The following is a 16,414-nucleotide window of genomic DNA, read 5'->3' on the forward strand; positions in this document are numbered from 1 at the left end:
TTTACAGTTAAGTGCTGGAACAAAGCCACTTTTTCCTATTATCTTTATTTTGTTTTTCTTCTCAAGGACTCTGTTGAACTTTCTATAGCATGTGGGTTTTTTTAATCCAGTTTTTTATCTCAACAATTGCCAGCAATATATACAAATAGCAAAAATGGTAAAACAAAACAAAACAAACAACCCCCAAACTTTCCTTTTTACATTATTAATGAGAGTCATTGATTCTATGTGCCCTTTGCTTATATTTATTACTGATGCTACCTTCATAAAGTAGTTTGCTTCCTTATACAAAATTTGGATTTTAAATAATTACCTGGCTCTTTCAATACTACATGTTATTGATGACTTTCAAGGCTTATTATTATTGTTATTGTTGTTATTACTCTTACTGCTATGACCCTCTGACTCTAAATTTATTTTTTTTAATCCCTTTGCACTCTGTGCTGTACATGGTTAATGTACTGAATTAACATTTATGCATAAATGTGGGAGATCAAAATCAGATAATATCATGATACTTGAAGATATAAATGTCTAGTTAGAGACAAAATATTTCCCAAGTTTTTGCTTTGGATGAACAGTTAGGAATGCTATCTATCAGGATACAGTACAGATTCTGGTTTTAAGCAAAAAAAAAATTAATCTAACTTTTTTTTAAGATTTTTAAAATTTTTAAATTTATTTTAGAGAGAGGGAGGGCCAAAGGGAGAGGGAGAGAGAGAGAATCTTGAGCAGACTTCCCACTGAGCACAGAGCCCAACACAGGGCTTGATCCCATGCCCCTGAGATCATGACCTGAGCCAGAATCAAGAGTTGTTGCTTAACCGACTGAGCCACCCGCACGCCCCCAGCAAAAATTTAATCTAGAGGCAACTTGGCCATTAGTGAGAATACTGTACAATGCACTAATATTTTATGTACTAAGAACAGAAAATATACTACCAGTTTCCCTATGGTCCTTCGATGATTTGTTGACTGAGAGATTTTAATTATCCAGACATGCCACTGGGAATAACAGCCAAGTTCACATATGCACATATGGTCATAACTGAATCCTGATACCTGTTTGTCTAACAGTGGTTGTAAAATAAATCCATATTTCAGAGATATTAAAATGTGAAAAATATGTTTCTTAGAATAGATGAAATACAATAATGCATATGAAGTGCTAAGCACAGTGTCTGGACCAACATTTAATAAAACATTAGAGTATTATTATTTTTTTAAATTTTTTATTATTATGTTATGTTAATCACCATACAATACATCATTAGTTTTTGATGTAGTGTTCCATGATTCATTGTTTACATATAACACCCAGTGCTCCATGCAGTACGTGCCCTCTTTAATGCCCATCACCAGGCTAACCCATCCCCCCATCCCCCTCCCCTCTAGAACCCTCAGTTTGTTTCTCAGAGTCCATAGTCTCTCATGGTTCGTCTCCCCCTCCGATTTTCCCCCCTTCGTTATTGAAAAATAGGAAACACAAATTGGACGTATATCTGACTTTTCTTGTAAACTTTAAATTTAGGTTTTGGTAATATTTACTAAAAATGTTTGCAAAAATCTAGGGTTGTCAACCAGAACTATGTAGTTTAAGTTATTCATCCTGGCACAGCTTTGTTTTTGGGTTGCTAGAATGGTTGGTGAAAAATAGACCCATGCATGCAATTTATCATCCAGCTTAAAGAGGAGATTTTAAAATGTCTTATTGAACCTCACCAGATAAAGAGTTCTCAAAGAATGGTGTTTCTCTGACTATACTATACACTGTGGAAAACAAAATTGATATGTGTATAAATAGTTCTGTCCTTTAAACATTTTACTGTGTAACATAAAAAGAGAGAGGAAACCTATTTTTGTAAATATTTGGCTAATTACAGAATGTCAGTATGTATGTACTGAAAACGTTTCAAGATACTTTATATTATGTTCTATACTCTATCTTACCTAAGAGTTTCAGAAATGCACAAGCCTCCTCACAGCAATACTTTTCTTTCTGATTTAACTTAAGTAGGTTAAGCACCCTCGTTTAAATAAATGGGTTAGCATAGGAAAATTACTTTCCAATTCCATTTTTAAAAATAATTCTGGTACACTAGATGCCTTACTAAAATAAATATTTTTCATATTTTTAGAATTCCATATTGAACAGAGCTGTGCAATGAATCTCAAGGGGATGAAACTTTAACACCTAGAATATTGAGTGGTTCCCTTATATGTTTTGACTCAGTAGTGGATGCTTTCCTGTGTTCTTAAGTTCCTCAAATATAGGCTTTTCAATTTAGCAGATACTCATATTTTTAACTTTATAAATGTGATGAATTTAAAGCTATGAGGTGAAATAAAATGAAAAAAGGAGGAGAGGAGAAAAAAGAGGAGGAGGTACCCAGCATCTTTGATTAAAAATAAATAAATACATTTGGAAATGTTGGGACCTTCACTGGATATTATAATATTTTAGGAAATTCCAAATTCCACAATGAATGAGATAGATCTTGCCCTGGAGAAGGTCAGAGTTAAAAAAGAGACATCTATGTCCTGACTACTCAACTAGTATAAATTTTGACATGGCAGAGGTGTGTACAAAGCAGTGATGAGTGCCCAGATTTAGAAGATACCAATTCTGTTTTGTTAAGAGCAACAAGAGTTAAGGAAGACTCCGCAAGGAGGTAATAGTTTCTGAACCTTGAAGAATAAGTAGGAGTTTGTGATACTGATAGATAAAGAGGGAGAGTATATTTCAGATAGGAATAGTAAGCATAAAGTATGAAAGAGCATGGCACATGTTGTTGTTTAATAATAGGACTAGATGGGCCCAGGGTCATTATGGCATATCTGGGTCCATTTTACTTAAAGATTTTTGGAAAAAAAATTATATTACTTTTTCTGATAGTAATTGAAAACATTATTTCATGTCAAGCCAAACATAAATATATCATGGAGTGGAGAATAGCATTTATGAGATTTCAAATATATTGTGCATTTGAGAATGACCACTTTGCCCATATTGATTAACCTCAGACCCTGCAAGTGAAGTTGAACTTTTCTCAACAGTTATGGATACTTTGCCATCAGACTTTAAGAATGTAAGTATAGTGTTAAGAAGTCACTTTCTGGGGCACCTGGGTGGCTCCGTTGGTTGGGCTTCTGCCTTCGGCTTGGGTCATGATCTCAGGGTCCTGGGATCGAGTCCTGCATTGGGCTCTCTGCTCAGCGGGGAGTCTGTTTCTCTCCCTCCTTCTGCCCCTCCACTCTGCTTGTGCTCTCTCTCACTCTATCTCAAATAAATAAAATCTTTTTAAAAAAAGGAGTCATTTTCCATGTATTATAAAAATCATCCTTTTACCCAGGACCAGGAATATCTGGGGGAAACATTTTGGAGAAGGGTATCTAGAGGGTGTCTGCAAATGGCTTAAAGGGTCATGTTTCAGGATACTTATACGCTTGCTCCATGAAGCCACAGAGGGTCATTACTCTAGTCATCTTCATTCCAGCTAGATGGAAGGGGAGCAGGAATCCAGAACCAGAGACTCCTTTTTGCACACATCTTGGCCACTTATCTTTCATCTGAGAGAATGTAACATGTGGACCACATTTAGCCACAAGACAGATTGGGAAATGCAGTCACAGCTTTGTGCTCAAAAAGAAAGGAAGAACAGATCTGGGTGGATAACTTACATGCATTCACTTCTAAATGGTGCAATGACAATGACCATTGTCAATGACAATGAAAATGATTCTCGATTGGAATAATTTTATCTTAATCATAAAAACCCCTATTTAGTATATCCAAATTCACTTAAGTATACCTGCCAGTATTATCATTTTCCCTAGTAAAATATATCAAGCTGCATTTTCTAAGGTGTCTATTGTATTAGTTTGCTCAGGCTACGATAACAAAATACCACATGACTTAAATAACAGAAATTTATTTCTCAGAGTCCTGGAGGCTAGAAGTCCAAAATCAGGGTCCAGACAATTTGGATACTGGTGAGAGCTCTCTTTCTGCTTTGCAGATGGCCACCTTCTCACTATGTCCTCACGTGCCCTTTTCCTCATGTGTGCATACTCAGATAAAGGGAGTGATCTCTCTCTTCCTCTTATAAAAATGTCAGTCCTATGATTTAGTGCCCCACCCTTATGTCTTCACCTAATCTTAGTTACCGCCTAAGGACCCTATATCCAAATACAGTTGCCTTAGGTGTTAGGGCTTCAAAATAGGAATTGGAAGAGGGCACAATTCAGTCCGTAGAAACTATATTTCATTGTCTTTACTGATCTAGAATGTACTTCTTTCCCCTATTTTCCCATAACTACTCTAATAATTGTATTTTCAACTCCATCTTTAGTGGGAAAAATACCTGCACTTATATTAGCCGCTCTAAGTAATTCTTGAGAATAGAAAGGGCATCTTTTAAGTCTTATGGTGAACCAGCTAAATAAAGAGAAGCTTTCTGGAAATAAAATGAGAAATCAAAACATTGGGGCATTGTCTTTTCTCATTAAGTTTTTATAGCACTGCATAATTATAGATTAGTACTTAAAAATAATTCCTTTGAAAATTCAGCCACACATATCATAAAGAAAGTGAATTTTCCTGCACCTCTTCTTTCAATAAATATTTTTTAAGGCTTTTTGGTATGCCAATTAGCATCCTAAGTAGTGAGAATACAACTTTAAAACCTGCCTTTACAGAGCTTGAAGTCTAGTGGGTGAAATGGAATGTGAACAGGAAATTACAACCATGTGATGAAGACAGATGTAAAAAGTACAAGGCACTTTTGTAGTACTTAGGAAGGACAAAAGAGCAGAACTTGAGGAGGTCATGAAAGACTTCTTGGAATGGTTGGCAGCTCCTGTAGGAGATGTAGTTAGCCTGGAACTTATAAATGCATGTGTAGGAGGGTGCATTTTGTGTGCTGGGAAGACGATGGTGTGGTAACTGTTCCAGCCAGAGAAACAGTATATGGCAGTGTCCTGGGAGTGAGAAGAAGCATGGGAATCATGTCAAAATATCATCTTCCTGTCAGTCCTCAAGCCAAAACATGGAATTGCTCTCTGGTGACTATCACATTACGTATAAATTCTTCAAAACTTGAAAACTTTCTGTAATCTTAAGAACTGTGAACAGTTTGGTATTTTTTTCTATGGCAAAGCTAACAAGTTAGCCTGCTGCTGTTCACGGATGCTGGCAGAAGGTAGGAAACACCTGCGTCTGAGACATAGACCTTTTTCTTACTCGCAGATAGCAGTAGCGAGAGGATCAGCTTTTGCATCATTTCCCCAAGACCCAATTCCTTTAGGTTGGTATGAAGAAGACCAGGTGAGACCTGCACATACAGTGTATAGGATTACATGAGAGGAATATGAAATTTAGGGAATTTGAATATAAGGTGCAGTAAGCCTGCCTGAACTTTGCACAAGACGGAAACATTATCTTTATTTCACTGAACAATAAACAACCTTGCCCTTTGCTCTGGAAGGATATACTGTCTGCTTCAAAACTGTTCACTCTACAAACATCCTTGAAAAGTTAGTTAAAAACAAGGAGTACCTCTACATGTGAGAAATGCAATGGACCCATAGATAATTGTTTCTCAGTAATTTTAAGGCCTTCTATACCCTTTTCTTAAAAATATGCAACTTTATTTTTTTTTTATTCTCCCAAAAGTGTTCTGTTTTGGCTCAATTTCCCTGCCTAGAACACCCCCTGCTTTCCTTCTGCTTAGCTATAAACTAATAAAATGAACAGATCCAAACAAAGCTCCCCTTCTCTGTGTCAGGAACTACGCAGAATCTGGATCTTCCATAATTGCAGAGTACTATGTTAGCCTGTTACTGTATCGTGGGTGCAGGGAAAAGACATGAGACTCCTGCATCAGTGACAATGGACCTTATTACTCCCAGCAAAAGCAGAAGCAGTAGCCAGAGCTTCATATTCATTTTTGTTTGTTCTCATGTTTCCCATGTAGCATGGAGATAGGCTTGCCAAATTTAGCAAACAAAAAATATAGATTACCCAATTAAATCTGAATTTTAGTTAAATATGTTTTTCATTGTACATATGTCATGCAATATTTGAGTCACACTTACATGAAACAAAATATCCATCATTTATCCAAAATTCAAATTTAACTGGACATTCTATTTTATCTGGCAATCATACTTGGGGGCCAGAGAGGGCCCATGATGGACACCTGTATCTCCAGTGGGCTGTGTTACAAGAGAGAAAGCCAGAGCTTGGAAGAAAACTGGTTTGCTTTCATACTGAATGGCAGCAAGGCTGTTCTTTGGGAAGAGATATATCATTCTTTAACATTGCTCCCTGTAAAAAAAGAAACCAAAACAAAACAAACTTGGAAAATGGACCAGGTAAAGAGTGATCAAGGCCTTGAATTCTTTGTCCACTCAGCAAGAGTGTGCAGGAATCCTCAGGGCCCACGGTGGATTGTCTCCCTCAATGTTTGGAATGCTGTAACTGAAACTAGCCTTATTTCCCATCTAAAAGACTACTTGGAAAAAGCACTGTAACTTTCTGTATTTATATCTTTAGTATTTAGTCCAACCTAACTTTGTCTTTTGATTTGCTTTGTGATCTTAGTGAGGTCAGAGACATGTCCTACTTTTCTTTAGTATTTCACAGCATCTTTTATAATGTTCATAAATAGATGCTACTTACCAAAGTCTTTTCAGATAATTGAAGATAACATCCCTTTGGGATGAATAGCTTTTAGCTTTTACATTTTTAGGGATAACAGCAAACAAGGAATAAATTCTTTGGGAAAATATTTATCTGAACCTATGTGGAAAAAGTGGCTTTTAGCCAAAAGCACGTTATCTCAATCTATACACAAATTTCTCTTTTGCTCTCCTGTACTTCTAATTACCTAATATCTTTTGGTATTATCCTTTTATATATCTTGGCATGTGCAAATGAGCAAGCTTTCTCATATCTAAGGTTGTATAACTTTATGAACATTGGCAGGTTACCATAATATTAAAGCCTCTAGATAGAATTTCAAAATGGTGTTCAGGCATTGCTTCTCTGTATTTCCTCTTAGACAAAATGAGAGGGTTTTCCATTTGAATTTTGAGATAATGAGATGCTATTTGATCCTTAGGTCAAATACACATGTAAAAACACACACACACACACACACACACACACTTCCATTTTTTCCTTATCCCATCATTGACCACTATTTAAAGGATATAGCAGTGAGGTAATCAGTACTTTTTTATCCTGACTAGAAGGGATATGTGCAGTTTGGGGGCACATGAGAAGGATTATCTATGGTCAAGGGAAGAAATAAGAAAATAAGAACAGATGGCTCCCTAGTTATGTCCTATGTCAAGTTATGTGCCTTATTTCAAGTGATTATTATAAATAACTTAGTAATGAATCATTATGCTATGTTCTCTACCTCTCATGTATGAAAATAGAAATTTTGGCCCCACTTCCACATATCTAACACCACTCTGTGGATGGATGTCAGATAAGAACTCATAATAATGAAAAGCTTATCAGTAATGAGTGCCATGGCTGCCTTCCCACTTACCTAACAACAAATGGGAATGTGGAATACACAGGAAAACAGCCACCACAGCACGAGTCCTCAAATTGATTTGAGCAAGAAAGCTCCTTGTGGTGAATGCAAACCACTTGATTAACAAGAAAATAGCATTTTACTGAAAAAACAGTGCATTCTGTAATCATGTGTTTATACTCAGGTCACCCATTTGGATGATATTAAAATTTTATGGTTGAGCTGTTCTCTGAACGAGCTGGTACCCTGAAAGCACTCATTTATTCAAGGTTTCTCATACCCTGAAATATTTTACATTCTTAATGAATTAAAAGCACTCTGTTCCTGTATGTCTCACCTATTGATATGTATTGAAGGACTCAAATGTTTAATGGCTTAAAACAAAAAAATTTTTTTTATCTCTAATGATTTCATGGGTTGGCTGGGTTTGGCTGGGTAGTTCTGGGTTGGGGTCTCTCATTAAGATGAAATAAGACGTGAACTGGAGCTGGCATCAGCTAGGGCTTGACTGTGCTGGATGCCAACGAAGGATCACTCTCCTGACTGGAAATTGTTGCCAGCTTCTCCCAGTGGCAGTTGGGTTTCAAGAGGGAGCGTCCCAAAAAGCATTCTAAGAGATACAGGCAAAAGCTGTAAACATATGACCTAGCTAGCTTTGGAAATCCCAAAATATCCCTTCTGCCACATTCTCTTGGTAAGGCAAGTCACAAATCCCAGTCTAGGTTCAAGGGCCAGGGGAATTAGACTTCAACTCTTGACAGAGGCATAGCAAGGTTACGGTGCAGAAGAGTGTGTTAGATACTCTTTGGAAAATATTTTCTGCTCTAGTTCCTTAGAGGGTTAGTTACCTTGGCTTTGAGCTTGGTAAGCAAGTCTGGATTTTTATACTAAAAATTACTTTAGCAATACTAATTAGACAAAACTGAATAATAATAAAGACCTATCTAAGCACCATTCTTGTCAACTATGATGCGGTATCATCATTGTCTAATATAGATTTTCACAGTTTCCAGAATGCTCGTTGCTACACTGGTACTCTTTCTTAATACTATCTTACTATATCCACTGTTGGTATCTAATTCACACTTCCCCTTTCTGAGGCCAACTTGCTAGGGTATCACTTTCTTTTTTTTTTTAAAGATTTTATTTATTTATTTGACAGAGAGAGAGACATAGTGAGAGAGGGAACTCAAGCAGGGGGAATGGGAGAGGGAGAAGCAGACTTCCCGCTGAGCAGGGAGCCCGATGCGGGGCCCGATCCCAGGACCCCGGGATCATGACCTGAGCTGAAGGCAGACGCTTAACAGCTGAGCCACCCAGGCGCCCCACTACTGTATCACTTTCTTTAAAGCTTAAAGGGATTTCCATGGAATGGAAGGGAACAGTCTGTGTATTTTGTTATTCCTATCAATATGGCATATCCTCACTCTGTCTGGTTCTCCAGTTAAAGAAAAAGAGAGTTAAGCGCAAAAGAGATTTTGGTTACAGTGGGGAGGATTATCTCTGCCTTACCCCTAAATAATCTCCATCAGACCTATTAAAACCAATTATCTTAAACATAATTTAATAAAAAGTTTGCAATGCAAATGAATCTTCTAGAAAAGTACCCTTCAATTTCGAATACTAATCCCTTTTATGTATCATGAAGATATCACAGATTCTAATTCCTAATGTTGAACTTGGCCACAAGAATAAATCATTTTCAATCTGAACCTCATGTTTTTCATATGAGATCAGAAGTCAGAAACTTAAATCATAATCATAAATCAATTAATAAATATGCACTTTATTTTTTTTTGAGATGGGGATAATGATGCTTCTTTCTACATTTGTATACCAATTTAATGCCAGGTATTGGGAATACAGCTTTGAACAAAATGGACAAAAATCTTTGCCTTCATGAATCTTACATTCTAAAAGAGGAGTTAAGTTTAAGTTAATTATATATTATTGTATATCTATCTATCTATCTGTATGTCTATCATCTATCTATGTATTAAGTTAAATGGAACCTCACTTAGTAAGGAAAGGAATGGGATCAATCTCACTAAAAGGATATAAGGAATATATCTGGAATTTTTCCAAAAACAAAATATTAAATGGACATTTTAATCATCATGACTTTTTAAGATACCTTCATATTTATCTATGGTTTTTAAGTTAAATACACACACACACACACACACAGTGCATACATTTTATCTTAATAATCTCTCTATCCTTCACAGTCTGTTACAATGTAAATATGAAATAATTTTCTAGTAAGCTTTATAAACCAAAATATTAAAACAATATAATATTTAAAGTTTTTTTTGCAAATCTGAGGAAATTTGGTAGGATTTATTAACTGTATTTATAACATTTTCAAGCTTCATACACTTAAAGTAGTATGCCTCTTCTTCCCTGAAAACAAGTCATTCTTACCTCTTGCTCATTTTATAATTTAATAAGTCTTCAGATGGCACATATCAATTGACATAAACTGGTCAACCTTTTGCTATGAAATAATTCTTTAAAAAGTAACCTTTGTTATTGTACAGATTTAAAGTCTTTTTTTTTTAAAGGGAATTGAGCGGTAACACATAGTTGAGCCTGTTAGGAAATGCTATTCCCCAAGCCTCGCTGATACCACCACCAGTGATGTTTTTGACAAACAACAAATTAAACAATCAGTCCTCATGCAGCTGTGCTCAGGAATAAATGGAGTAGAAACAAATCAATAATGCCATATAGAAAAAGACAAAAGCAATAATAAAATAAAATGATTTCCTAGTCTCCAAGAAAATGTTACAGATAATGGAAACGAAACTTAAAAGTATGATTTAAGGCCTTCTTTTGCTAGATAGGGGGAAAATCATGTTATTTCTCAAAATTTGTTATGGATAGTTACTGTTCTATTGCTACGTTGCCTGTGAAAACAGGACTATAAAAATAGGTGATGGGGATTAAGCAGTGCACTCGTGATGAGCACAGGGTGATGTGTGGAAGCACTGAATCACTATATTGTACACCTGAAACTAATACTACACTGTATGTTAACTAACTGGAATTTAAATAAAAGCTTAAAAAAATCCAGAACCTTAGTAAGAAGAGAAAATAAAAAGTCAGACAGGGAAGTATTGATTCCATTCCATTCCATTCATTTCCTTGCTAATTGAGTTTACATTACTTATTTTTTCTTTCTGTTTTCATTAAAAGGATATTAAGAAGTAATATGGAATTTTTGAATGAGTATTTTAATCAGCATGACTCTTTAAGGTACCTTCATATTTCTCTATGGTTTTCCAAAAGTTCTCATCTTTATATCATCTTCTGGCAAAACTGCACATAAAATGGGCTGATTTTATGTTACTCTTGACGGATGTTAAATATCTTTTTTTTTGGCCACCTCAATGGTACAAAGTATGTCATTATGTAACTCACTAGGTATTCCAGCATTTCCTCAATATCTAGCCACAAACAATTGAGATATCAGTAAAAAATATATTTTATCTACTACATGGTGTACCATTGTAAGGTTAGGGATTTGAAAGATATTATGATTAAAACAATGAGCAAGAAAGAATCGTGAATAAGACAATTTTATTATACCCAAAGAATTACCAATATATTGTCAAATCAAAGATTAATCCTTTACATATATAAATATATACACACACACACCACTCATTCATTTTACACTAATTTACTCTCTTTGATGTTGCATTTGATATCACTATGATTACCAGCAATAAGCATTTATTAATTGTAGTAAATGCACTCAGGCCAGGACCCAGATCTTGGTTTCTGAGTATCATTTTTCAATAAAATAAACCGGAGCTCCTTAGAAAAATGAGTGATTCTAATAATGGGCAATGAAAATACAATGTGAGTCTAGAACACCTTATGTACCAGTACCAGAAAGTAAGAAATTGCTGAAAAAAATAAGAGTAGGGATATCCCAAAGTTGGATTAATTTGAGCAATAAAATAAATAACATAGTGTTTGGTTATAAGTCAAAGTATAAAATGAATATGCATGAGTCCAGACTGACAAATATTAATAATTGAATAAATGAGGAGGAAGGGACAAATCTTCCCTAAAATTTTTTTTTTAATAATCAAGGTAGTTATTCTCCACCACACACACACACAAGAGGTGGAATATAATTATCCTATCCCCCCCACTCCCCAAGACACATACACACTTACTTGAGGGGTGGCTGGACTTGATGACTCACTTTTAAAGAATAAAGTATAGAAAGGGAAAAAATAGTAAATTTATAGTATGGAAACCTTGCTTAACCGAGTGACCAAAGTTAGTATTTCCAGTGGTAAGTTTTGTTCGTTGATATCTTGTACTTTCTGATATGGTGTGATGAGAAGGGCATTTCACCTTTTGGCATCCTTCTCCCAAACCCATAACCCCAGCCTAATCATGAGAACAATATCACACAATCACATATTCAAGGACATTTTACAAAGTATATAACCAGTATTTTTCAAACTGTCGAGGACATGAAAAATAAAGATACTTATAAGGATCACAAAACAATTGACCATTGTTAATTCATAGTTTCTGTTCCTCACTATTATTTGTCAGTTTGTTTGTTTCTTTATCTATTTGGATCTAGTTGCATCTATTTTTGACTAGTCATAATTGGGAAAGATGGTGTGGCAGATATTCATTTGTGTTAACTGAAACCCATTAGATTTTTGTTTCCTTCACCTGGGCACACCCAGAGTCGTATTCCACAGCCTGCCTTTTGGTTAGATGTGGCCACAGGCCTGACTTCCGGCCAGTGTATTACCGTAGGAGGTAGGAGGTAATGGGATGCTACCTTCAGACCAACACAATAAAAACTTCCCTACTTGTGCCATCAGTCTTTGCCCAGCCACTGGCTGAAGAGAGAGGGCACCAAGATTCACAACTGCTTGCTTCCTCACTACAGCTTGATTTGAGAATTATAGTGCTAACAGCCTGAGCATTTACAAAGTGAATTTACAGATATTGCTGAATTATTTTCTAGAATGGTTATATACCAGTTACATTCTGTCCAGCAGAGAATGAATTGCTCCATTTCACAGAATTCTCATGTTGAAAATTCTGTTTCCCTCTTTGTTTCTTGTCATTTTGATAGGCAAAGGAAATGTCTTTTTTATAGCCTATCAAATATGATAGTGATGATGATTATATTCTTAAATATTTATTAGGCAATATTATTTTTGTGTGTAAACTGTGTAGCTGTGAATTAATGCCATTTGTAAATTGGTATCTCATGGTTATTCTTTTCTTGCTTTTAAAGACCTTCAGGTATATTAAGCATATTACACCATTTCCTGCCATGTATTTTGCAAAAATTTTATCATAACTTGTTATTTGCATCTTATGTTGGTTTGTAGTATATGATGTACATAATTTCATACATTTATTCTTCCTCTTTGTGGGTGCTTCTTCAACTTTTGTTCTTACAAAGAACATAAACTGAAATTCAATACATAGTCTTTTGTGTTTTCTTCCATTTTTAGTATTCATTTTTTACATTTAACTGTAATCCAGCTGAAATTTTTTTGTTTTCTATTGTGAGGTAGATTTAACTTTCTTTTTGATAATAAATAATTAATAGTTTCATAACTAATTATTGACTAATTCTTTCCTCACTGAGGGAAAATCTTAACTTTATTGTATACTATGTTAGATTTATTCTATTTTTTGAAATGCTCAGTTTTTACATTATTACTTTTTTGACACCTTATCTTCTGAAAATTCTAGAGAAATTTAGAAAATTATATGGTTTTAGGTATTTAATTTTGCCAAATGTAATTTGGTTATCTAACTAAACATACGGTTTTCCATTTTTGACCTAATTATTTAATACATTTTTAAATATTATATCAAAACTTTAATATTGGAATAAGCCAAATTTGCTTATTGCATAGTCTTTTTTTTTTTTTTAAAGAATTTATTTATTTATTTGAGAGAGAGAGAATGAGAGACAGAGAGCATGAAAGGGAGGAGGATCAGAGGGAGAAGCAGACTCCCTGCCGAGCAGTGAGCCCGATGTGGGACTCGATCCCGGGACTCCAGGATCATGACCTGAGCCGAAGGCAGTCGCTTAACCAACTGAGCCACCCAGGTGCCCCGTTATTGCATAGTCTTTTAATATAAAAACCTAGATATTGTTTGCTAGTGTTTTCTTTCTTAATTTATCATCTGAGTTTATAGATGAGTTTTATCTGTGTGTGTGTGTGTTAGTATCATCAGGTTTTTATATCATGGTTATATAAGTGAAGGAATTTAAAGTTTCCTGTTTTTTTCTGTGCTCTGGATCTATGGTTTCTCTACACACTGTATTGTAAGCTCCATGAGGACAGGGACCATGATTTTCTTGCCCACTGCTTTATTCTTAGTGCCTAGCATCTATCAGCACATAATAGGTAATACTGGCTAAATAAATCTACTGAACTTATACTTTTCCTATTATTTGAAAGATTAAAAACATTCATGGTTAAAACTTTTCTGAGCTAAGAGCCTTTTAAAGGCAGAAATTCTATGGCAATTTTTAAAAAATTCCCTCATGAGTTTTAAAATTTTGTCTAGCAATTTGATCACTTTTCCCCAGATAATATTCTATTTAATTCAAGTTTTAAAGTGTATTAATATAGATTTATAAATAGCATTATTTTATAAATGTAGACAAATTTCACCTGATTTCTGAAATTTACCTTTATTTGCTATATTTCATAGTATTCAAGAAGAATATTTTTATTCCTACAACCCAGCTGCATTGTTCTCCTTTTTTGTACAATTGACATGTTACTGTTCTTGTGTTCACCATTTAATGAAAAGAGTCATACTTGACTATCCGTCTTGCTCTACTTCACTAATATCTGGCATTAGAATCTTTCTGCCAGGTCTACAATTAAAAGGCTCATTGCTATTCAGTCATTAATTAATTAATTAATTAATTTTTTAAAAAAGATTTTATCTTTGACAGAGAGAGTGTACAAGCGGGGAAGGCAGCAGGCAGAGGGAGAAGCAGGCTCCCCTCTGAGCAGGGAGCCCGATGTGGGGCTCGAACCCAGGACCCCGGGATCATGACCCGAGCCGAAGGCAGAGGCTTAACCGTCTGAGCCACCCAGGCGCCTCAATTTAGTCATTAATTTAGTAAGCTATGCTGAACTGGGACTCCTACTTTCACTGCATGGTCAGCTATGTCATTATAAGAATTAATTTTAGGATCATTTGAAGGAATCATAAAGACTATATGGCCCAGAGAGTATGTACTTTTCCCATGGTTGTTCTTGCTTTCATCTCCCTCTGCTACAGACTTCTTTCAGAGGTGTGATTTGTTATTTCTAGTCCAATTTTGTCTTGGGATCTGCTGATTATTAGATTTGTAGTCCTGGGTGTAGTATTGGAAGGCAACAGAGAATGGCTTTGGGTTGCTTAGAAAACTGTTCCTACTCAGTAAAATAATGACTTTTTTTGCTTTACTCATTTATGATCCCATGTCTCTGAGGTAAGAATATGAATTAAGTTTTGATGGACATAATTTATTACCTTGTCCTAAATAATTTTGCTTAATGGCTCCATCTAACCTTTAGTTATCAGAAATTCTCTCTGGACTTAAGCAGATGCCTGGCCATTTATCCTGATTCTTACTGTTTTGGTGGTTTGTCTTCTTTCTTAGTTTTAGTATCTTTCTGTGGGAAAATTAGGGAATAAAAATAAGGACCTGCTAGCTAGCCAGCATTTTAACCTGAATATCATCAGGAAATTATTTTTCTCACTTAAGGGAAATTTTCTTGGTGATCTGTAAGAAGTCCTACTATATGCATGTATATATATATATATATATATATATATATATATGTTTTGCATAGACATTTTCCAGTGATGATAAATCAAGATGGGAAAAAATTATTTATGAACTTTAATGTAAACTCACTTAGGGACAGAAGACAAATATTTGGTTATGAAATTAATTCATGGTATATGTAAGACTAATTCAAATATAAATTCTAACATGATATAATCTGAATTATGATTTTGATCCCATAAATTCTGAGATCCCTTGATAGTTGAGAATATTTTAATTTGGGAAAATATGGAAATTATAAGTAATTCTTTTTTTCTAGAGAGAGAGAGAAAGAACATGCAGGTGGGGGTAGGCAGAGGGAGAGGGAGAGAGAAAATCTCAAGCAGCCTCCATGCTCAGTGCAGAGCCCTATGTGGGGCTCGATCTCACGATCCTAAGATCATGACCTGAGCCAAAATCAAGAGTCAGATGCTTAATCAACTGAACCACCTGGGCGCCCCAGGAAATTATAAGTAATTCTATTAAGTGTCCTTTTATAAGTCATTAGAAACATTTCACTAGATAGATGCCATGTAGAAGAGCACAGGAGCAGGGTATAATAATGTCCTTTCTTTCATGTGCTTTACTGTAGGACTTTTGAGCATCTAGTTACTCCAGATATTATGATGATACTTATTCTCATTGACATTTGCTGTTTTTGTTGTCTTTCACTTCTTCCACCTTTCTTATGGCAACAGAGCATTTTTTTTCCTGAGTAAATGGGAAACTGACCCATGTCCAGTCAGAGTAATACCTTGGCCAGACTGATTGATTAAGGGATAACCAAAATGACTCAGAAGGGCCTAACATACTACCCTGGGGATTTTTCTATCTAAGATATTAAGGAATACTACCTATTTTTACTGGCTAGTAGGTAAAGTAAGATATACATGTAACTGATATGCTAAGTAAGCATAGTGTGTGGATTTTGCTTTTTACCATCCCTTTAAACTTTAATCAGGAGCAATATTCCCTTAGCTTTGGGTTAAAAACTCAAGCAGGCTCATGACTTCTCTGCTCATCT

The sequence above is a fragment of the Leptonychotes weddellii genome, chromosome 2 (genome assembly GCF_054177405.1).
Source record: "Leptonychotes weddellii isolate Sample4059 chromosome 2, ASM5417740v2, whole genome shotgun sequence".
Lineage (NCBI taxonomy): Eukaryota > Metazoa > Chordata > Mammalia > Carnivora > Phocidae > Leptonychotes > Leptonychotes weddellii.